Genomic DNA, 25,141 nt, shown 5'->3' with positions numbered 1-25,141 from the left:
CAGACGTCAGATTATATATTCCACAGCTGAAGTGTTTGCATAACTTTTCAGTGGCTACCATTTAAAGAAAGAAAACCACTGATGGGCCTTTTCTTAATATATTCCCCCAAGTTTGACATGTTCACGGTGTACTGCCAGCAATCATTTTGTACTTGGAAGGCGAAGTTACTCATATCTCCGCCGTGGTCCCTGTGCCAGCTAGCAAGACAGGACTGGCCTTCCCCGTTTTCACAGTCGCGGCATTCGACTGCAGGCAGTGCTGGGGGGCACCCAGCCCTCTGCATCCACGGGGGGGGGTCCTGCCTCCCAGCCCAGGAGAGTGTGGACTTGCTGGAGTGCCAGTCGTGTGTTATCAGTAATGATACCTAGAAAATGTTCATTTGGCCATTTTGGTTGGTTGCCCAGTGACTCAAAAGAAATTGTCTGGTATTTCTCTTTGGAGGAAAGGAAAACGTGACTACATCCAATTTCAACATTGGCTTTTGCAGCATTCCTATCGCTGCCCAGATTTTGTCTTTACTAAGGAATTATCCAAGAAGCAGATTTCCTTTTCTGAGCAGAAGGTGCTCAGATAAGCCTTCCCACTCTGTGGCTGTTGAGCACATGCCTCAACATAGCTTTGCTCCCTTTGAACCCTGAGGGTTTTCAAACTCCTCTGGGGCTTTTTTGCTAGCCGTCACCCTCCCTGGCTTGCTCACATTATGGCTTGGCCAAATCCGTGCAGCCCACATAACTTCCCCTTGAAGCAGGCCAGTGCTTGGGCAGCCCGGGCCACTCTCCCACTGACAAGAGTGAGCTGAGTTTTTCACACTGGAGAAGGGCATTTTCTATTTTTGCTGCAAGCCAAAGCTACTGAGTACTGTCACTGAAATGACAGGCTGTACGCCAAGTGAGAATTCACAAACGAACCCTGTAATTAGCTAATGCATTACAATCAGTGAAAAAAATGGGTCCGGGAAGATAATTAGCACGCTGTTTAACTACTTTTGATTGCCCTGTTAAAGGGAAGAGTGAGACCTTTGACGTTCTTCCATAGCTGAGACATACTAAGACCATGCGTAATGGCTTACATTTGAAGACTTTGTAGATATTTTTCTCCCACCCCATTTCTCTTCTGTTCCGTAAAAGAAAGCAGGGTCTGGAGTTAGAGCAAACGAGCAGTTTTTCCTAGAAATTTTCTTAGAAAATTGCCCTTTTTCAGGATGTTAACCACCTCCTATTTTCAGGGAAAAAGATAGCCTCATGAGGCAAGTTAGATATAATGAACAATGAGATGGCCTGCACTGGAGGGAGATGAATGGTTTAGGAAGAAGAGAAGTTACATACTTTTTTAGCACCTGTTAAACCTGTGGGAAGTTTCTCTACATGCAGCTGAGAAGTTACGGCATATCACCCCAACAGTACCAGGGTTTTCACCCCCAGGGATTTCTGGTAGTGGACGTAGTCATTTATGCACATGCATTGTAAAATCCTCAACTCCTAAGAAATGAAACACTGTCATATAAATGGGGGATATTATTTATGTCTGCTGACACTAACTTTGAACCTCATGCTTGGACCAGGATGTTAGACAAAATGACCTCCAGATTTCTCTTATAACTGAAATATTTCTATAATTTTCATTAGCTCAGAAGCCCATTCTGTACCTGCTGTTAGTGTCAGTCAGTATCTTCAGACAAGCTATTGCATATTGCCACATTTTTCTTGTCCTGTCTATTCAGACATAAACACATTTTTCTCCTTTTATTTGCATCTTAATACGGACACTATGGATGTAGACTACAAGAGCACACTCTCTACAGCAACATGCTTTAACGCCCAAGAGATCCGTCATTCCAAAGACTGGATGCTGCTCCAAAGGTAGCAGGCTTTTGGCTACCTTCAGATCCACCCATGCCCAACCCCAGCAGTATTGATTCTCTTCCACCTCCAGTACAATAAATTCTGGGTTAGGAGAATGCTACAAAAGTTGTTATGCGGCAGCACTGCGGGTGGTTGTGCAAGGAACCAGCTGGCTACCACCCAAAAGGTGGTACCCCACTGAATGGTCATCTGAACACAGCAGCAATCCAGCTCGACCTCCTTCTTGCTGATTGATTTACCAGCATGTCCTGTGGCATTTGAGCCTTGCTGTGTGCCAAGCTTCATTTCCATGCCAGTTTCCCCAATTAGCTGGTTTTCCACCAGCTTTCCATCACCTGAGCAGAGTTGAGGAGCAGTGCAACACTACCATAGGTTGAAGCTTGAAGGCTGCTGTTGTGCTCAAATTCAGCAGCTGCTAGACAAGGCAGCACAGTCCCCAGACAGCCCTCTGCTCTGTAAATGACAAAGGGAATCCCAGCATGGCGTTTCTAAAATCTTTGCAGGTTCCACGTAGGGTAGAATAAGTCACAGGAGCAGATCTAGCTATTGTAGGTCTGTGGAAAGGCATGAACAAAGCCTAACTTTGCCTAAGAAGTCAGTTGAATCCCGTGTAGATTGCCTATAGGTAGCATGCAAAAAGTCAAAGCCTTGCAGCGTGTATTGGGTTGGGATTGAGAATCCCTCTCCTTAACTTGCAAACTGTGCTTCAAAGCATTTTTTTTTCAGGTTAAAACCATCTAACTTTGGCTGTGCTCCATTTTTTAGGCTGTACAGTATTTCACTGGATTCCTTTTCACATGTGGTTTAACAACACCCCCACACCAGCTCTTAAGTGCCGAAGAAATCAAGGAGTGGAACAGCACAAACAAGGCTGGACACTGTGAGGGAGGGGAGCTTGCAAGAGGGCTCACGCGGAGGCAGATGCCAGATGAATAAAGGTTCCTGTTAACTTCTTTCAAGAAAAAATAAAAATAAATAAAAATAATTATGTAGGCTAGCTAAACCTATCAGCTTCATCAGTTCTCATTATCAGTGGCCTCCATCACTTTGTTAACAGCTATGCAACCAGTGCCTTTATAAAAAAAGTTTTTTTCTCATGGGCCACGTGATATCCACCTTCTCTAAACAGACACTCTTTACATATAGGCACATACATGCCATTTAGGTGGGACATTTTTGCAAGTTTTTCCTTTGTCAGGTTTACACAGAACTAGAGGATTACTGTTAAGATCATCATTAGTCTAATGAAGCAATACTTCATACTGCTAGGTCATTTGCTAGGAAGCACGGCTTAAAAGTATTCTTGAGAATACACATTTTTCTCAGGGTTAAATTCTCTCACTCTCTTCCTAAAGAAATGTTCACAAAGGAAGGAAGGAGGGAGGGACTAAGTGCACAAACTCAGCTGGTGGGAGGAGATGTGCTGATGCAAGCAGAGCTGTGGTCACTGCTGTGTCACCATGGTCAGTGGCTCTCCAGTCTCCACGCAGACTTTCGCAGAACGGCTGGCCCATCCATTTGAAACAGCCAGGGGCCAGGGAATACATACAATTTGCAAAAGGGCCATGGGCTGTTTTCAGGAGACCTGCTTTAGGTGCCAATTGATAAATAAGAAGTCCAGCACCAGCTCATCAGTCCGTGGTGATGCTCCACCGCTGCTCCGAGGAAAGACAAGATGCAGGCTCAGGAATAAGAAGAATTTTAAAAATAGATGAGACTATTCTAGCAAACCCCTCAGTTCTGGCCTGGGTGCAAAGCACAACAGGAATGTACTCTTGCTTGCAAGCAGTAACTGCTTCTCTCTGCTGGGCAGAGAAGGAGCCATGCTTCAGCAGCCCTGGACAGTAGGCAGAGGGTGTCAGCATCGTGCATTGTCCTCTCAAGCTAAAATACTCTACCTGGTGTGGCGTCTGAGTCAGGCAGCTACTCTAGATGGGCTCTTAACTGACTAAAGGCAGGAATCAGAAAGACAGAAGTCAGTTCAAAGATCGGTTAGGCTCCCAGAAGATTTTCAAAGATGCTTGAGACCATTGATGGATGCCTAGAGAGACGCAGAAAACAATTGATTTTCCAGGGCTTTGATTTCTGTAGAGTTAACAGGGGAAAAGACATTTAAAATTTAAATTAAAAATAGGTGAGGAAAAAAGCTTGAAGAATCTAAATCTATATGCAAATTTAAACCTATAAATATAGATACATATGTTCTGAATAGAGTCTTACAGGAGTTTACCAATGAGCTTACTGCACCACTCACAGCAGCACTGGAAAAACCTAGGTTCACAGGCCTTCCCCATTTTGTCACACTCAGAGACCTTTGGGCCAGATGTCACCACCGTTACTAGCGTTGAGTCATCTGTCATTTCAGCTGTGGTCTTACTGGAAATGAGCGGAAACACAGTGAAATCAGGCAAATATTTTGCTCAGGAGTTCACTTAGTGACTACTGATAAAGACAAAATTGCTTTTGCATCTAAATATGCTTGAAGATATTTATCTAGTATTAGGTTTTTGGCTTTGGTTTTCTGAAGATTGGCTACCAGTTGGTATATATACAGCTTGCAAACTTGGTTTCACTTTAAGAGTTGGCATGTGTTGCATTTTTCTGATATTTCTTGTGGTAGCCCTTACTGCTTTATTCATCTGCAGGAAGGAAAGGAAGACTGGCACCTGCAAGTCTGCCTCTGAATCAGCAAAGTATTAAAAACAATTAACAAATAAACGGTCTGTTTTCCAAGCAGAACAATGAAATTGCTGCCATCTAGATAAGAAACTGTTTTTCAAGCCTGGCCTCGCGGTGGCTAACCTAGCAAAAGACAGGTGGAGGGAGCCCTTGATTATCTGACGGGCAGATGTCGAGGTTGACCTGTCAGAGGAGGCGAGAAGTTATAAAAAGACAAAATCTGCTGGGACGTGGCACGAGGGTGAGACCAAACAGGAAGGAGAAAGTGAGCAAACGCAGCAGCTTCGTCACCTTCCCACACAGCTATTACGTCCTGGGGTGAAAAGCAAACTGGGGAAGGGGTACGCGGACTTATGTCGGGTTTTTGGTGCCTCTCAGGCAGCATCTGCATGCGAAATGCAAACAGCTCAGGCAGCTTCTTTGCACCGTCTGTGCATTCCTGCATCGGCCACCCTGTGTCGCCGGGGGGTGCAGGCAGGAGGGCAGGTTTGGGACAGTGTGCCTGTGCGGCCAGTGCCCCTTGGAGGCCTGGGCTTGGCACGGAGGCTCCCAAAGGGCACTGGGCCAGCAGGCTGCCGTGACGGGGCCAGAGCTGGTGACTCGGGCAAAAGCCTGCCAAAGTCTAGAGGCTGCTGAAGCAGATTGGCCTCGAGATAGCCCTCTGAGCACAGTCACATGGGGTAGCTGCTCTGGCCTGAGACAAAGAGTCGTTAATCTCTGAGAGCACCCCTGGCTGGTGATGAGGCTGGGCTGGGCAAGGCTGCTGGCAGCTCACGGCTTCACGCTGCAGGTGCGCCCAGGCTTTCTGTGTGCTGGGGACACGGCCTCGCCAGGCAGGACCGGCAGCAGTGGGCAGCTGCTCTGCAGAGTCAGGAGAGGCCCATCGCCCTTGCTCTGCCCTGTGGCCAGGTGGGCAGGCGCCTCTTGGCACTTTCTTACCTTACTTTGCATCTCTCCCTGCCATGATGCAAAGAAAACCTGCAGCCACAGCAAATGAAGTGCTGGTTCTGTTTTCCACTTCTTCTTAGCATGCACACAGACACCCCACGTGCATCCGTGCACATGCTGGAGCTGCCCCCAGGAGCCCCTGCTGCCTCTTCCTTGAAGGAACAGCGTGCTCGCAGCGCGGCTCACGGTCCTGCGTGGCGGGGAAGGCAACGGGGTACTTTCATTCGCAGGGAGCACAGGCGAGGGAAGCTGCTCTGGACATACACCATGACACCAGGCTTTTCTCATGTTCTTCTGCTCCGCTGTTCGTGTCTGCATGAATGTCTTGCTTTATTTCCACCGAAACTCTCACATAAGAGGGCATTGAACATCTCCATTGACAGCCTGCTCCTCCACCAGTTGCCCTACCAGCACATCTGGACAGCAGGACAAAGCAATTGCTCTTTGCTGTCTTATCGTGGATAAGCCAACGTGAAACACACCCATTCACCTAAGCTTTCTGTATCTTGAAGTGGATAAATATATAGTATATAAGCATTTTCTGAACAAGCTGAACTCTTGCAGTTCCTACTTTTGCCTCATCTGAAGTTCTCTCCCGCTGCTGTGTTTTTCATTGCCATCTTGAATCCCCATATTCTGGAGAACATCACATCCTGCTCCACTTATCACCTGGTCTGGTGCGAAGTGGTGACTTCTGTCCCAGTATCACCAGTGAGACCAGACTGGCAATGCTCAAAGCATTTCTCCCTCTTCCCGACCCAAAACGCAACCAGCTCTGCACAGGAGAGCACCGCGAGGCTCTGACCCAACGCACAGCATGGTGTGATGCGGATAGGAAGACCTGTTTTGATGGGAAATACCACTGCATCTGCCACAGGTGTGACAGGCAAAACTGGGCGCTGTATTTGAGTTACATAGAAAAATGTCCTCCACAGCAAACCACAGAGAGAGCCTGGACTGCGGATGGGCAGACCTCTGCTTGTCCTGGGTGGCTGAGGCTGGCCCGGCCCCCCAGCTTGGCAAGCTTGACCTTCCCACCGCACGTGTGGCCGTGACTGGCACTTCCCCAGGGATGTCCATAATTCCACCACACATGATGAAGCCACCCAGGCATGACCATTTTCAGCAATGCAAGTGACTGGGAGACCCCAGGTCTGCTGGAGTCTGAGCTCTCTCATTGCTTTGCCTGATCCAAGCAAGCCGGGTATGTCTGACCAGATTTATTCTCCAAGTGACACCTCTAAGCTCTCATGCTCTGCCAGAAGCAATCTGCTTCAGACATTGCTGATTAGTATCATTGCTCTTATGCTGGGTTTCACCATCACACTTCTACCTGATGTGTCAAGTGGGATCCAGAAGTGAGCGAGGAAGGACCATGGTGGCTTTAAGATGCCCCTCAGCTTTTCTGCAGCTGCAGACGCTCCACTCAGTCTGGTTTTGCAATGATTTCTCAGTGATGCCAACATTTCTTGAAGGTGAGGTATAACTTTGGGAAGTAACATATACTTTCTAATATGTTTTCCAATGCAGTGCCATAGCTCAGCAGCCACATGCCACGGACTGCTGACCCTTTCTCCAGAGCTATGTTGGCTGTCCTCAATTAATATGATCAAAGTATCATAGCTCAAATCCCAGATTTGTCACTTCTTCCCGAGCTTCCATGAATTAATTCCAAATTCAATCTATTGAAAAAATAATATTTTTCAGAAGAATGGAGCCCTTATTCAACTGTTATATACCTGCTGTGAAGTGTAGCAAAGCTCTGTATAGCTGCTGTTTGACTATTTGATATCATTTGCCCAAATGTAGTCAACATTGGTAGTTTTGTTTTATTTATTTTATTTTATTTTATTTTATTTTATTTTATTTTCATTTCATTTGATTTCATTTCATTCCATTCCATTTCATTTCATTTCATTTCATTTTGTTTAATTTGATGCACTAGGTTTCTTTGATCACAATATGTGTCAGGCTCAGGAGTGAGCTCCTTTCCTAGATTTTCTTTGCTGTCCTTCTGAAAGCTAAACATGATCGTAGGACTGGAGTAATACCTGAAAAGTGCTGCAAAAATTAGCCTCAGTAAAGCAAAATTAGTGTCATCTGCATTCAGGCCTTTGTTGAATTAGCCTCCTAGAAACGTTCTAGTAAATACTGGCAGCACATTATCAAAGATAAGTGAATTTGAATTAATCCTGACAGAACTTTTACTAAATTTAATTATAAGCTCATAATTGTACCTGTTTGCAGCCAAAATTTTATTTTAGGAGATATACATATACAGCAAGACAGCAGAAACATTTCTATGCATTACTTTGTGCCTAGTTAAGTGTTACTAATCTACTTCAAATGTTAAATGCTTGGAACAAGCTGTTCGCAGTCACCAGGTCGATAATTTTTTGTAGGATCTGATTTCTTGTGTAACCGATGTTGAACAGCAAATGCATTCAGTAAAGCTACAGGCGTGAAGAGCAGCTAAAAATGGAATAAATTGTAGGTTATATCCCATTTGTTAAACTCTGCATAATTGCATTTTTTGTGATGCACATCAAAAGCACAAATGGTGCCTGTAAAACAACCGCCTGGCCGACAGGTGAGATATTTACTGCTCTGCAGACATCCTCCTGTGATGAAGTAATTGTTCCTGGGGTGCTGAGAGTAATGTTACTGCCGTTCACCTGCTTCCATGTTTCCTTTTCCAAGGGCATAGGAACTGAATCACGAGTGCAGCATGTCCTACGTCCAGCCCCAAAACCAGGGATGCACGGCTGCCTGACAGCCATACCTGGGGACCCGCCAGAGCTCTCCGTAAGAAAGCAGACACAGGCCCATTAAAAAAAAGAAAGTGCACAGCAGGCTGATGCCCCGAGGATCCCCGGCACGCAGCAGGCGTGCAGCAGGAGCCTGCGGGTCCATCGCTCTTGTTCGGCACTGGAGAAACGTCAGGGCACGGGGACAGCAGAAGCCCTTTCTGGTGCTGGCACAAGCGGATCTGCCCCTCGGTAATGTTGATCCTGAAGTCAGCAGGATTTGGTATCCACTGGGAGTTAAGTGCACACCTACACGCACAGCTGGGGCAGTGCCAGCACCGTGCATGGCTGAGCCCAGGCTACTGCCTCCTGTGGTGGTATTCACAGAATCACAGAATCGTATAGGTTGGAAAAGACCTTTAAGATCATTGAGTCCAACCATAAACCCAACACTGCCAAGACCACCACTATACCATGTCTCTAAGCACCTCATCCAAACGTCCTTTAAATACCTCCAGGGATGGCGACTCAACCACTTCCCTGGGCAGCCTGTTCCAACGCTTGATAACCCTATCAGTGAAGAAAAGTTTCCTAATATCCAGTCTAAACCTCCCCTGGTGCAACTTGAGGCCATTTCCTCTTGTCCTATCACTTGTTACCTGGGAGAAGAGACCGACCCCCACCTCTCTACAACCTCCTTTCAGGTAGTTGTAGAGAGCAATAAGGTCTCCCCTCAGCCTCCTCTTCTCCAGGCTGAACAGTCCCAGCTCCCTCAGCTGCTCCTCGTAAGACTTCTGCTCCAGACATAAGACTTCTGCTCCAGACAATTCGAGTATTCGAGGAAAGGTGAGGGACATACAAATCTCTGGGCATCCTCTGAAATGTTTGCAACAGCCCAACACCTCAAGATAATTGTACATGTATTTTTGAGTGAATATATATTGAGGAGGGAGGAGGATAAAAAAAGGTGTAGGATGACACATTTAGGTCCTAGACATACAGAAAAGCAGCAAAGTTAATGTTTGTGCTCAGTCTCCTCGGTAGCTACAAATACCCTTAGCTATTCATAGCCTTTGCCTTACATGCGTGCACGCACACACACAAATATATATATATATATATATGTATATGCCCTTCACATTGTTGGCTTGTAGGTTAGCCCTGAATATTTGTGTAGGAGTAGGCCAAAGGAGTCGGTGCTCGGGTTTGTGCTCCGGCGGCCTCTCTGGGGGACCCCAGCCCGGGAGCGCAGCGGGCAGGAGCGAGGAAGCGGCCACACGCTGCCTTTCCGGCGGCCGCCGCCTGAGTCCCCAGCCCAGCGCTACCTCACTCCCATGCAGAGCTGCCCAACAGGCGGCAAGAATGTTTTCTGTTACGTTTTTAACGTTATGTGCCCTGGTTGCAGGTTAAAACCGACCGAGCAACCTTTACTCTAAAAGCAGGAAGTGCATTTCGTTTGCATAGCTCTGATGGGATTAAAGGAGGCATTAGAGTAATTAAGGTCAGAGGGGTTTGCCATTTACTAAATCCCTAAATCTACCTCCGCTCCAACATAATTCAGTAACATCACAGGGCAAAAGGTCACTGCAGCAATTTATGCCCGTCTAGCCTTCCATCACAAAGAGATAAACCCTTTTTTGGACAAAGAGCTTTTCTGGACGTGACACATATACATTATTTTCCATACAGGCATCACAAGAAATTTTGTCTCAGCTACCATCTGAATGCATTAACTACCCTGTGCCTCAAGTCTGGGGGTTTTTTTCTGGTTTTGGATGGGAAAATTAGTAATACCTTTTATGCACATGAGCTTATATGGTTTCAATTTAAAAAAAAGCCCAGCTGATTCCACTAAATTTCTTCCCAAGTTTAAAATATTAAGGGACCCCTCTGTTAAAATGAGAATAATAAATGCACAGGGAACATTTGGAAGATAATGTCTTATTGAATAGTGTGTGTCCTTATGAGTAAGCTTGCAGCAGTTATTACTTCTAATTAAATGTACATGCATTTGACACTGCTGAAGGCCTTACCTCCCAAGGCTTCATTGTTATCTGTAATCCAGAGCTGCTCGATTCAATTGAAAGAGCCCTGAAACAGAGTAATGCTGAGCAAAGCTGCTCTGGGGACCAGCACACATGCATTTATTGCCTTTTGCAACTTCAGTTAGCTCCAAGCCAAACAGATTGTGCTGGGTGTCCTTCTCCACTCACAGCCTTTAGGGCCGACTCGCTGTAAGCTATGTCACCCCAAAGCAGTCCTGGAGGGACTCTGCAGTGCCCCACACCAGAGGAACAGGTGCCTTGCTGGACAGAAAAGGGGTTTGCAGAGCTCTCAGACAGGTAATCACTTCGTAATGATATTTTAGTGATGACCCTGCACTATGTCACACTTGACCCATCACATCTCTGAGCTTCCCCAGGCGTCTGATTCAACTCTCCAAGCAAAATAAAGGGGGCTGAAGGATGAAAAAAGTGGTTTTGAAACTGAGGAGATTCATTGAAATTACCTTAGCTGTACTATGGATGAAGAAATCATGGATTCAAAACTGATGGAAGTAATTGAAGCAGCTTCAGCCCTGCTAAGTGTTGTCAGAAAGTTGTCAAGTTTTCTTGAGGCAGCTTTGGTGACACACTGGGACCCATCGGTGACCCCTGTGTCGCTCCAGCCTTGCGCCTGACGGAGCAGGTAGTGGTCTCAGTAGTGGGACAGCATATAGAAGTGGGAATTAAACCCCAAGCAACAAATTTCGTGCCAGAGATAATCAAGGATTAGAAGGAATTATTTTGCTTCTAAGCAACGAGGGGCAGTGAATGTACAGTGCAAGGCCCCAGTCTGTAGCCAGGTGCTGCGGTGACAGCTGCAGCTACATAAACAGAAATAAACTGGGGGATTCTCTAGCAAGGGAGTTAGTGTGTTGCCCCTGCACAGCTTTGCCCCTGGGACAGACTGTGCCGGGAGTGCAAGGAGACCGGGGGAGGACTTTTCTTGGCCACTTGCTTGTCAATTTGCATTTACATAAAGCAGCAATTTTGCTGAAGTTCCTGGTTTTGTTATTTCCCCAAACAAGATGCTTTTCTTCAGCTCCCCACATGCAGAAGTGCCTCCTCACTCCTGGCAGACCCGTGCCTGGCTCTTGTGCAGAGCGGGTGTGTGTGTTTGTGTGCACGTGTTCCCACGGTCCCTCTCACCGCCGGCTGCTGCAAAGTTGATTTCAGAAGCCCCATGGGCAGAAACCGACCCTGCCTTGCTGGTCCAGGGAGCATTGGCAAAAAGTCAAGAATAAATCAAGTCATCCTTGGTGATAAGGAGGCCAAGATGGTGAGAAGAGACGACAGAGGCAGTGTGGCAGATAATGCCGTCCTCCTGGCGCTCAGGCTGTGCTGGTGCTCCATCCCCTGGCACAAGGGGAAGGTGTGCCCGGCCCTTGACGAAAGAGCCCTGCGCGGTCGCGCTGCCGCAGCACGTGCTCGCCCGGCCTGGCTCTCGCCTCCTGGAGCTCTTGTTGCCTCTGTGCTGAGAAGACCGGGGACTAGTGGTCTGATTTCCAAATGCAAACAATGGCTGGATCTGCAAATAGCTGGCTAGGTGTTGCCCAGGACGTCCCTCCACACAGCAGCTTCCCCATGCCCCTGTCCCCATCTTTGGCAGTGACATCTAACGGGGGGGCGGCTCTGCTGAGGGTGCTCTGGGTGTGGGCTCGCTGTGCTGTATGGACCTGGTGAGACTGCACTATCCCAACCACATTATTGCAACATTTTCTCCACCCAAGAAGCCAAAGAGGCAAGTATTTGGGGATTATTTTTTTAAACAAATCTTCCAAGGGAATAAAGAAGAAGAAGAAGGAATCTGCTCAACATCCAAAAGGATGCAATTTCACAAAGACAACATAAACAAAGAGAGAAAAGCACACTGTGAAGCAGGGGATGCTTGAACACTTCTCTTAATCAGAGCGACCGACATGGCTTTTTGACCACTGACTGTTCCCAGTATTGCTAAAAGAGTAGGTGAGACGTCTGTGCTAAGTAAACAGCATCTGCCATCTCCACGGGCTGTTTGAAAGTGCTGACTAGCTGGTGAAGAGATTAGCACCGTCTGACTCCTCTACTAATAACTGATTCGTTACCCAGGCTTGGCAGTGCCTTCCTAATTGTCAGTTAGAACTGCTGACATTCCTGAATATTGCTCTTCAGATGTAAATAGTATTTATTTGAGGGTACTGTGGCCTCTGTTTTGATCCCACAAGTTCAGGTGAGTTCACTTACCTGAAAGGACCAAAACAAGTTTTACCTTGGGTGGTACATCCATTTCATAACTAAAATGTCATTATAATTGTCTCCCTTACAAGGGCATATTTTAAATCATATGCTTGAAATTTTGGTAAGTAACTTGAGTTGGGCTGGGATGGGTAAAGCTGCTTCACAGTGGGTTTAGTCTTTGGGAAACCATTAAGCAGCTCTTCTGAGTCCTGAAGAGTCATGTTTGAGTAGTTGTGTCTTAGCAGGGCCATGACTAGAAACAATTTTTTGAGACGCAAAAATGTAGACAATTTCACATTCTTATCAGAAAAAATCAAGTGTCGAAAGGACATGGCTATGTTTTGTCTGTGATTTTTTAATGTAGATTATATACTGAGTAAAGAAACTGCCTTTTCTGAAATTCTCATTAGGGTTATTCATGCCACTGTCTTTTAAAATAGTCTGGGAAAAATGTTCTTATGAAAATCATAAGCATGTAGTTGTTTTAAGTTCAAAATATGAAGTAACCAAGAATCGTGTTTTTATTCTGCTTTCCTCTATTTTAATTTCTTTATGCTTTTTTACTACATCTCTGCTGAACAGATGGCCGCTAGCTCCTGACAACGATACTTCACTACTCTTGGCAGGATGATGATGGTTCAATCACCCATTAATCCCATGGCAGATAATGGCTGAAAGCACCAGATCAGGTCAACTCTTGTTGACCAGATTGTGCAAATCTGTATGTGGGGTTTTTTTCACTGATTCCCTTGAAAGCTTTTTAATTTGAATGTGCAACATTCATGTGTCAGTCATTTTGAGTCTCATCACAAATCCTCACCCTGTCCTCCTGTGATCCTCCCATCTGGTGAAAAAGCCTTCACATTTTTCACCTGCAAAATAAAAATTGCTCCCAGAAACGACGGGCTTTCAGTGAAAACCACTCCTGTGAGACAGTCACGCCGGTAGATGTGATACCTGATCTCTGTTCACACCTGGAGGCCAAGATGCAGCCCCGCACAGAGACGGGCCCAGGAGGCATCGCACCCTCGCTGGCTGGGCGCTGCAAACCCCCAGCCCTGGGCAGGTCCCCTCCCTCAGGGGTGGCCGCGGGGAAGCGGTCCTGCGGGCAGCACGCAGCGGGAGGGGGACTCTCACCCCGGCTCACTCCCCCTTCACCTGGCGTGCAGCTTTGAAATGTCCCCATTTTCTACACACCGCAATTCCAAGCAGTTTCTCCGTTTAAAAGAAAGTAATTAGTGGGAAAGGAAATCAGCAGACCACTGATCAACAGTGCTATTTTGATTTTTCTCTAAATGAGAGAAATACAGAATAATTTTACTTGCCTTAATTTCTTTCCTGCCTGCTTGCGTTTTACCTTTTTCCTATGATTGTGTGGACACTGAGCAATCTGTCTCTCTAATGAATATAGACAGTAGTGGTAGGTGGGGAGTTGCTTATTTGCATCCTTTGCACCTCTGTGTGAAATTCATTACCGGATTACGTTACGCTGAAAGGCCCTTGGAAGATGGTCAAAACACTTGCAAACCTGCGCTGTCACAGCCTGATGAGTACAGCATGCAGGTACAAACTGTGGAGTCATTATTCAGCCTGTGCCTGGGCAAAAGTCCCCATGCGGCTAACAGCTGGGAAGAGGTTGAGGTTTTGAGGAGAGCTGTTGAGCTGGGAGCCATCACCTCCTACAGCAACAGCTGTGGCTCCCACAGCAGGGTGAGAAATGCCCAGATTTAGCCATGGCCCCAAAGAGTCGAGTAAACAGGTACTCCGACTGATGCACAGGTGAAGAGACTGTGGAAAGGGATTTTTGAGCGTTAGGAGACCCCTAGCACGACTCCCGGCAAAGCCAAAGGCTGACGTTAGCAGTGGGCAGAGGAGCCTGCAGCAGTCAGCAACAGCCAGAGCTCTCCCTGTCTCAGCAGTTCTCGAGTCACCTTCCTGATCTGAACCTGGCTGCTGACAACACCTGGCAAAACAAAAGCAGGAAAACACAATGAAAAGGCAAAACAAAAAAGCGGACAGGTTTAGCTATGTGTAGAAAGTATTCATACCCTCAGGGCATGCTGCACAGCGGAGGCAGAGAAGGCACTGGCCAAGGAGAGCCTTTCCCACGCAGCCATTCCGTGGCCCAATACTTGATGCCCATCTGCTCTGGGACAGAGAAGAAAAAGGTGCATTCCCATTGTCTCCTTGGGAGGCAGAAGAGGATGAGATACCACGACTCTTCTTTTATCAGCTGTGTGCTAGCTGGGTTTAGCCTGGATGTTTTTCATTCAGCTTGACATGTCCTTATGCTCTGGTCATCTTGCAGTTTCTGCTGACCAGTCATCAGATGAGTGGTCACTCTATTCCTAAACCATCTGTGCTCCTCTGCTTCTGTGGATGCTCCTGGAGAAGGAGTCAGCGAAGTCCCAACCTTGCAAGCACAGCTTTGCTGGAACAGCAAAGCTCAGATAATGATCAGGACTTCTTCAAAGTTCAAAGCTATTGAACCCCAGGTGTGGACTAAGCGTCTTATCTTTCTTTTTTTAAGATATCCCACCAATATATATGTCCCTTCTGAGATATCCAACCCAGCCAAGTGCCTACCTAAATGGAGTCAAGGCCAGACAGTCTCCAAATATTCTTCATGAGCACAGCAAACAAGCATCTCGCACAACGCCTGGGATCCAGCCAGCAAAGCCGTCTGCTGGTGTCCTGTAGCCGTATCACGACAAAAGCACAAGGTGCGAGCCCTTGACATCACCCTGGCAGGAGCGGCATCACCACCAGACCCACCACGAGTCAGCCACCCTAAGGGCGACCCACCGGGTGGCTCTGCTCAGAGCTCCCAGCCCGGCCGGCAGGCTGACAAGGGATGCTCAAATGGATGTTTATGGAACGAAAGGTACCCTTCCTCCACCTCCAGGACTGAGGGTCCCTCTTGTTTGATGTGTTTGTACATGAACTTCTACTTCCAAGGCTGTTTCCTGTTAGACCCTATTAAACACTCCCCCTAGTGCCTTGGCTTCCTGTGTTTGAAAGACCTGAAGGCAGTTTGTCATTTCACTGTGTCTAAATACCCTAACCGAAGCAAAGGCTCATTTACAGCTACATGAAATGGATGTAAACAGTGACAAATACACTCACAGTAACAAGCATGCGGAGACACAATCAGAGGGCTTTGGTTACGGGAACAGACCAGACTGGACCATTATGGGGGCCAGGACATACCCGCAGAACCGGAGTTTTGGCACTGAGGAAAGACTGAAAGGAACAGCAGGGAAATATTTTCCTTCCACAGCTTCAAAATGTTTGGATAGCTACCCTAGACCCCTTCATAGAGGAAAACATGTATCAAAAAATGAGTAAACCAGATTTTATTTATAAACAGGGGTACTACCTAAGGTACAATTTCCATTTTCTGTGACTATTACCTTCTCCTTCCTATACCCAGCTAGCTTTAATCCCCTTTATATCATAGACACTTTCTGCATGTGAGGATATGTATTTCAGCAGAATAAACAGGTGGAGCAGCAACTCAGTTTTTCTTCCTAAACATTTCCTTGCCATTTTTACAAAGGCTTTTCCAGAAGTCTTTCCTAAGAGACCTCTAACACCATCTCAGTGAATTGTTGACTTGCCTACAATCTTTCGAATTCCTCACCATCCACCTCTCAGGTTTAGGTTCTGTTAGTCAAAAGTTCGCATTGTACAGAAGAAGGTACAAGTGTCATGTGGCACATGACATAAATTAAATTGCATATCAAGTTGGACAAACCCAAATCCTTCACTTAGGTGAAAGGGCATCCTGTGACATGCTCACCCATGTGATCTGTGGGTATTTGTGAATCATTTGTAGCCCAAAAACAATTTCTTGTTTGAATTCGTCTGGTTTAGAATAGGAGTGAAGTTGAAAGACTTCACAATGTGTTTTCAAGCAATCTGCAAACAGTAAAGAGGGGCAAAGTGTATCCATTGCAATTAGCTCACAATTAACATCTGTACAATCTGTACACTGGACTTGCACAGATAGTTTTAAGTTTAGTTTTGAAACAAATCACCACCCTGAAGTCTAGAATTATCTTCCACAGGTTTTCCACTGAATAGTTATGTTGACAAGGACCAAATAAGTTTAAAATATTTAAATGTCATTGCATTGTATAATCAATGAATAAAATAATCATTGCATAAAATATGCTTACATGGAAAAATCTGTCTGTTTTGCTCTGATTCAGTTATTTCCATCATACATAAATGTTGCAGTCATTGTGAGTTTTCCTACTGACTTCAACGAGGCTGAGGATTTCCTCCTAAGGACTGATTAGCGGGAAGGTCAGATTTCATACAGAAGACTAAATACAGACATTACACGTTGGCATTATGAAATCCATAATACTGTTGAATGATTAAGATTTTGTGCTGTGTTTCCTTTCAATGCTGTGTGGGCATGCTTACTTTGTTCAGACCTTTAAAACAAATCAGTAAGATGGGAGTGAAGTTAAGTTAAATATTAAAGCAGTTCATCACAAGGCCAGGGCATTTGTTACTAAGCCCAGGAATGAATGGCTATAAGAATGTGCCTGGAGTATCTTGCAGGAGGTGGTTATAAATGTGTCTTTTTTTCTTTCTTTTCTTTTTTTTTTTCCTTTTTTTTTTTTTTTGAGATGGAATGTGAGGAAGCTTAGACCTGCACAAGTTATCAAATTTTTTTTCTACACAATCCAGATCATTTTACTTCCCACCTTGTGCAGCTACTTCTCAGGTGTGACAAGAGTCCATATTACACTAACAGATGCAGTTTGTCTTATACAATCATTTAAACTATCAGTTAAACTATCCTGCGTGTCAAGTATTAGAAATATGACCAGAAGCCCTCAATTTCTTTCCTTGTTTTCCCATGTTCTTTCTGTCCACACATGTTGACCCACATGAGGTGGTCTTTACTACTAAACTTAGAAGCAGCACCTTTCTAAGTTTCACCTCACTGTAAAGTGAGGAAAACATGTTCAAGAGACATCTTCATGTAAAAACTGTAATCATATACCTTTAATGCTTATTGAGAATAAATACTGTTCCAGAAAACATGTTTCTTACTGAGCGCTTGTAAAGGGTCTGTAGCACCTACATGATACAGAGCAGGGAAAGGACAGGGAAGCAAAAGAGCGAAAGAACAAGGAAACTTCCATTTTCACACTCTGGTTTTCCAGAAGTAAGTGTGCAGCTAGTCTTTTCTGTTGAAAGCTAAAGAGGATTCAATTCCAGAAACGTCCTGGCTTGAGAAGAGTTCTTATAGGAATTGCTCCCCTGCTTCTGTGTTATTAACGTACTATAAGTGACATTACACTCAGGTAACCAATGAATTATAAAAGGGAGGGACACCACGCTAGAAGGGCTTCTAAAGAGAAATAACAGTTGGAGCTGTTTGTTGCTGTCTAAAAAAAGATGTTTGTGATCACTTTTCTTCAAGTAGCATAATTTTTTAAGAATTGCCATCATTGTTTTAACTCGTATCAGTGCTACTGTTTTGAGGACAGGTTGCCAGGTCCGGAAAAGAAGGACATGAGAGTTACTGAACAGGAAAACAGGCAGTGAGCAGAGACCTCTTATCAACAGCAAGTACATTGAATCTCACCCAGAATATCACTCCGGTTAAAAATCAGTTCTGGAGTGCTCACATCTGCTGAGATTCTTGTGCAGGCCAAGGCCACAGCTTTCTCCAAATCATGCTCACACACGAGCTGCTGCAGGCAGCTCATGAAGATGACGTTTTTTCCTGACCTGCACACACTTTTCTTGTTGCACAGCTGTGCTGAGTGCTCCCAGGGAATCCAGGATAAAATCCAAAAGCAAGCAAATTTTCTAGCAGCCTGTTATGATTCACGATGCAATGAAACCTTCCAATTAGCAACTGTAACAGCAAGAAGGAAGTCAACCAACTGGAAGAAAACCCATAAATACAAGGATCCCCAGTTTCATTACATGTAAATGTCATTCTACACGCTATACCAATAAGTGAATATGAAAAATACAAAGTATTTGAAGGCAAATACAGGATTGAACTCCATCAGGATTTAATTCTTGACAGGAAATCCTGTGTGAATTACTACTGGCCTTACTATAAGGGCTGGTGTTGATAGAGTCTTTTTTTATACCTGCTTCTAAAGGTGATGATCCAGCTTCCCTGCATCGTCCCTTGCAGATGCAAAGCCATAATAAAACACAAATGCAGACATCTCTTTTTCAAGCCTGTGCCTAATTAATTTCCATGTAAGCAGGAGCTGTGCATGCACGGAAGCCAGGCTTCTCCCGGGCTCCCAGCCCTGGGCCCCCCTATCACCCTGAGCACCACAGTGCAATTAACGTGTCTGAACCTGCCACTGTTGCAAAGTTGTAATCTTGCCATGTACTCACTACATCAGGAGATCTCTTAGCTGAGCCAAAACAGCTGCCAGGTGCAGGAGAAACCTGAGCAGATAAGATTGCTATGAAGAAGATATTTCTAGTTTAGCAGCCTCACCACAGACTCGCTGCTTTCTCTCTCAAGCAAGAGAATGAAGCCATTTTTGTCATGTTCTTGCAGTTATTGGTGTGGTATGTTTCTGAGAGTTTATTTTGATTCGAGCATTGCCCTGAATCATTCCGTCTGCATCAGCAAATGCAGACAACCTCCTTTCTGGCCTCTCTTCCAGCAGATACTTTTGTTCAAGTGCATATGGCTGGAAAGTTGGATTGAACACAGCGTATTCATTGCATACACATACTTCTCCCCAACCTGTATGCAAGTTCAAGCACTGCATGTTTCAGTTCTTATTTCCCGCAGATTGTCAGATAACCTTAGTTTTTGTCTGTATTTCATTTGAGGGGCCTCCTGACTTAGACTTTGTCCCCCCTGGGATCTTCCTCAGTCCTGTACTGCATTCTTGCTTTTCCAAGTTATTTTTTACAGCTTAACTCCAGCAACGCTATCACTGCTGCCCTTTTCTGTTGGTAGGAGCTTGCAGCCATGGGGCACTGCACTGCTGCCCAAGTTACAGATCCAGCCCAGGACTGTGGGCTCAGTCTCTCTGAGCCCTGTTGAGCAATGTGAACACCGTCATTCCCACCTCTTTCTAGAATCACAGCACAGCGGACAGCCTGTTCAAGGTCAAGACAATACCGGTTCAGAACTTCTCGATTATTTTTCCGTTAAAGTACAAACTTTCCCAGATCAAACTGGGGGAAAAAAAGTTTGCTTTAAGGGAATAAAATCCAGGATGGACCATTCTAATTTTCACCTGCCTTTAATTGTGATCTGACAAAGTTGGCACTTAAAACCCAGCAATTGCCTTCTGGACCAACAGCCATTTCTCAGTCACTTAAAATAAGAGCAACTCCTAACATTTGAGTGAAAACAGAGGAAAGCCAGCATCAGCTAGGAAGTAGCCCGCCCCACCAAAGCCCGTGCTCTAGATGCTCACTCTCTGTGCTCCTTTTGCTACATTGAAAGTCCTCTGTCCTCTTAATCTAACCATGAGCAGCAAGGGGAGGAGCACCCTTCTGCACCACAACCCCTGCAGCAAACCTAGCTGGGTGTAAACTGCACACAGCACCTCATGAGAAGAGCTTTTCTGTGTTCTGGGGCCAGGTCTGAGCAATAATTTCACTGCTGCAAAGTACAGTCCTTAATTCAGAATTTATAGCAAAGAAGAAATACACAGCAGGCCAGGCCAAAAAAAAAAAAAAAAAAGAAAAAAAAAAAGAAAAAAACGTCACTGATGTTCGGTTTACAGTAAAAGACATGGAAGATTTTGTGCCAAGATGTAAGATGGTTTTCCAAGTGCCCAGTGCTTCTCAGTCAAAAGCTTCGGGGCTGATGGCTCCAAGGTAAAGGTGGCCAGGCTCCCTGCTTCCCTCCTCAGCTCCCGGGAGCCCAGGGGCCCTGGGGCCAGTGGGACACCCAGACTCCCTGCCGGAGGAGCACATCCCGAGGGTGCTGCGAGGGCCACGTCTGGCTGGTGCCTGTCACCGTCTTTACGAGAGAACAGACCTGCCAGCTCGCTACTGCCCTGAGATACCCCAGGCTTGGCCAAGGCTGAGGCAGGAGAAAGATGCCAAAACATTTGATAACTCTAGCTGGAAAGATGTTTTATAACTTCCCTGTGCCTGTGAAAAAATAAAATAAAAATGAAGTCATACATAGAAAAACTGCAAAAGCAGGGCAGAATGCAATTCAGCAGCATCCTTGTTAGCACACTCACCACTGTAGCCTGGGATCATTTCTCTGGGGAGGGAAGCAGTTTTCATCCTCTGAGCTACTGGCCTATAAAATACTCATTACCATCATTGTATGGAAGTTTGTATCCAAGGCTTAAGTTCAGCCAGCGATGATGTCTGGCAAAATTGCAGCACTTTTTAAACAGCAAGCATGCCAACTCCAACGCTTTTTACCTAAATATTTTTATGCTGTATCATAGCAATCCTTGCTACCAGAGAACTCCGAGCATAGACCCAGTTTATACACATGCATATGTATATACATGTGTGTTTAATTATGCATGCTCCTCCTAGGCATTTAGGCTGGGAACCAGCCACGTAATGGCCTCTTGGCAACAGACTCTGCAGGTCGGACCTGGGCATGCAGGGTGGCTCGGACATGACCTTCAGCCTGTGAAGGCATCTCCTCCAATGCATTTTTTACAGCTTCTGAAATCTTTACCACAATCTCTTTCTTATGTTACTTTGCACTCCTAGAAGCTTCAATTACTGGGGGATATTGCCGGGTGAAGTGATGCACCGACGCTCTCCTCAATGAGATGTTGGCTGGGATGCGCCTTTCCCCATGCCTCCCCAGCGAAGAAGGGCCTCTCTTGGCCCTCAGCAGACCTTTGTCGCAGGTGGGTGCTCTGGTACTTCTGAGCTGGATTCCTGCTCCAGAAGAGAGGCTCTGGTGAGAACATCAGGAGCTGCCATGAGAAGAGCTGGACTAACAGAGACGCTGCGCTTCTCTCTCTTCCTCAGAAACAGCCTTCCTGTTTTTCCTGGACGCTAACCAGATCCTGCAGCTTTTTCTGCCTCATTTCAAAGCCCTTGGTGGTGCCCAGGCCTGTGGCTTCCGACCCTGCAATCTTCTGCCGTGGAAGTGCATGATCTACCCCAAAGTCTAAGTCATGAAAGGAGAGGAAGGCAATGATTGTTTTCCCTAAAACTGGGTCACACATTTTCACCCTACCCTGCATGCCTGTGGGATATCAGACTTTGATTTATTACGTTTTTACATACACGTGGTCAAATGTAATCTCGCTAACACCGTTCAATTGAAGGCAATGTCGCTGAACCCCTGACTCAGGGCTGGAAGCTGGCACTTAGACCATAAGCTGGTGAAACATTACACGGTACTGAAGGGCTTGTGTAACCCAGTGATGTACCAAATGACATTTTGATCTACAGACAACCAGAGCCTCAAATGCCTCCCCATGCAAGCCGGTTTTATACTGTTGCGCTACTGCTTCTTCGGGAGGACCACTCCTGGGTTATGTCCGTGGAAATGAGATATGACAAAACAGCACTGCTCCCACGGGTGAGCTTTGGGTTACACGCCTTTTCTCTTGCACTGAATCCTTGCAGCCTTCTCTTGAGCTCTCCCTATGGTTCAATATATAGAAAATGCCCTTTCAGTCTGGTATCTACTTTCTTAAAGTAAATCCACAGAATGGCCCTGAGTTGGACGTTAGACAGTGCCAAGTATCTCAATGCATTGTAACGTGGGGAAACAGGCCCAAGGTGTTCAGTCACTAACAGATTACGGTATGCATTGGTGCGAACACACCTTTGCTCTTTGGGCCTTCAGGTTTGTAGGCAGACTGATGCACTCGGTGGAGTGATAGCTTTGACAAATATGACCAGAAATTTCCAACCTCTTACCATCTGGCAATATTATTTGCTGGCAGGAGGTGAGTAGGACTTTGGCACAAACCAAATCCATCCGGTCTAACATAATGATTTCATTTTTGGGTATATCTTAATCCCACCTTCCTGGTTTTTGCACGGCTTTGAGACGCTTGTATGGTTATATAACAATGGTTTCTGCCAGCCTGTTTATAATTATCCCTAGTGCTCAGATCAAAGAGCACTATCATCTGCCCTTGGTTCTTCTGAGATATTACAGTGCGGGGAAAGTAACGGCAAACCCAAACTAGGAACATCCCGTCCCCTTGTTAACTGTGCAGCAGGAGGCGAAGCAGGGAGGAGGTGGAGGCAGCCCCGGGGCTGCATCCCTCTCCCTGCCGACGGCTTGGGAAATCACATGCCAGCCGGTCCACCAGGCTCCCGAGGGCTGTGCGCATGTGCACGCACCACAGGAGGTAACACAGTATCTTGCAAGACTAATAAAAGAAGGAAATCAAATAGCCCTTTCAGGAAGACCCCTCCAAGTGCTAGAAATGTGTATCAGTTATTTCATCTCAGAGTAAATTAAAAAATATCCATCTTTTGAAACTCAGTGTCTGAAGGCGAAGTAGGAGGCCCGCTCTCTCAGGATCCAGCACTAACATGGAGACACTCTCTCCAGCGGAACATGTCTTACTGGAGACACCCACGTACCTGCACATTTTGTAGGTACTGCTGGGGCAGGGAAGAAAGATTTGGTGCATGAATTCACCTGGTGACATCCCTTGCTTAATAAAGCTTGCAGAGCACAAAGCAGCTGAGGAGAGACAGTAGTTAAAGTGTCAGAAGCAGCAGAACAAGTAGTAGATGAAACCCCAAACTGCTGGAAGAGATGCTCAAGCAGACCCCAGGTGGGTGCCTGCTGCCACAGCCCTCGGTGCTGGCTCCTGCCACGGTGCTCTGCCAACAGGCCAGGCTGCTCTCATACACTCTGCCAGAGACCTGAGAGGATACACACTCCCTGGGAAACAAAAGAAAAAGTGGAGGGAATTGGCAAAATTCTCAGGTTATAAAGACTGCTAGGATATAATACAAAAACACTGGAATAAACAGGGATGGAATTAGCATTCCTGCTTCACAAAATGTGCCAGCCTTTCTAAGACTTGGCTGCCTGAACGTTAGCCCTGGTTGCAAACTTCCATATAACTATGGTAATGAGTATTTTTCAGGCCAATAACAATAGCTCACGGGATAAAGAGGAGTATTTCCCCACGCAGATTATCTTGATCTCCAGTGCAGCACAGGGTATGTTTTTGTAGGAATGTAGCAATGTGTTAGCTTTCTAACCTCAAATTCTACATATACATCACTGCACAAGGTTTGTTTGCACATGTTTTTTATAGCTTGCATGCTTAATTACTTAATGATTTATGGTTGTCATTAAACACTGCTGCTCTGCATGTGAGAAGCTGCAGGAGCAAATGGAAGTGACTTGGAACGGCTCCATCTCATTGCCTGGTGAGCTACGGAGAGGTTCAGAAGCGTAGGCACTCCTCCACGCCCTTGTCGTCTGCCCATGGGTGTCTACGGAGCCCGGGCTCTGTGAGAGCGGGACAAGCGAGCAAGGACACACAGGACTGAGCTAGCTCCTGCTTCTTCACATCCGACTGAAACTTGGCCTTTTCCCCAAGCAAGGCAGGGCCTCCCTGTCCCCCTCACAGGACTCCTGCACGTTCCCACGTTGTTCTCCACAGGCTTGGGAAAGGGTCAGTCTGGCGAGCTCTCACGGAGACTAGAGGAGCATTTCATACAGGGGAAGAGTTAAGGTTGTTGTGAAAGTGGTATTGCAGAAGGCAAGTTTCAAATCTCCCAGTGTTGGGATGTTTAAGTCAATTATACTTCAAGTCTTTAAGCACTGGCTTCACATTCTGGAAAGTATCAGGAACCACTAAGCTCCTTACCTTATAGCAATCTATTTTTTGGATGCTTCAAAGATGTGGCAGCAGTGGTGCTTTTCCCATGCAATCTGATGGCTCCCCTCAACATCCCAGTGCCACCTACATGAACTGTGTCGGGGAGAGGGCTCGGCACGAGGGGCAGCTGCCCGAAAGCTGCATGCGTGCGCACCTTTCCCTCGCTCACACCTCCCCTTGGCACCAGGTGCCAAACTTCTGCGTAGGGGAGGATCGGTGCGTCCAGAGGGCAACACTCCGTCCCACAAGCTGCTCTGGACAGGCTTGCTTTGGGGAAGAAGGGAGGGAGGCAAACCAAGGGCAGCCCCAGGGGTGAGCTTGCTCACGGGCAGGCAGTGTACGGCTCTGCCAGTGCTGCGCCGTGCCCACATACGCTGCAGGCACAGACGAGCCCCGTGCGAGTTCGCTGCTGGGCAAGCGTCCCTCAGTGAGGGCTCTCTGAAGAAATGTTAGATGCCAAGTCTCTCCAGAGGCAGTGAAGCATTTGGACTGTGATAACATGACATACCTGAAGACTGGTGCAAGGCCAGACAGCCTATTTGTGGAGGGTTTGGTCGTTGCTTTTTCTCCCTGCTATGGACTGCAAAAGTTGTTAGAGTCTGGCAAATGCTGTAAGCAGCTCTGTTTCTGTGGCCCACGCCTGAGGGACGCTTTGACAGAAGGACTCCTCATTTCGACCAAACATGCCTGCTGCAGCAGATCAGTATTTGGCTTATTGGGGTTGGGCAGGTTGGAGGTTTTAGAGCAATGTGGATATGAAAAACAGCTGCATACGTGCATGGGGCAGGCAGTATCTACAGAACATGCTGTGTCAAGTGACCCCAGAGTA

Source organism: Mycteria americana, chromosome Z (assembly GCF_035582795.1).
Source record: "Mycteria americana isolate JAX WOST 10 ecotype Jacksonville Zoo and Gardens chromosome Z, USCA_MyAme_1.0, whole genome shotgun sequence".
NCBI lineage: Eukaryota > Metazoa > Chordata > Aves > Ciconiiformes > Ciconiidae > Mycteria > Mycteria americana.
This window is presented reverse-complemented; position numbering follows the sequence as displayed.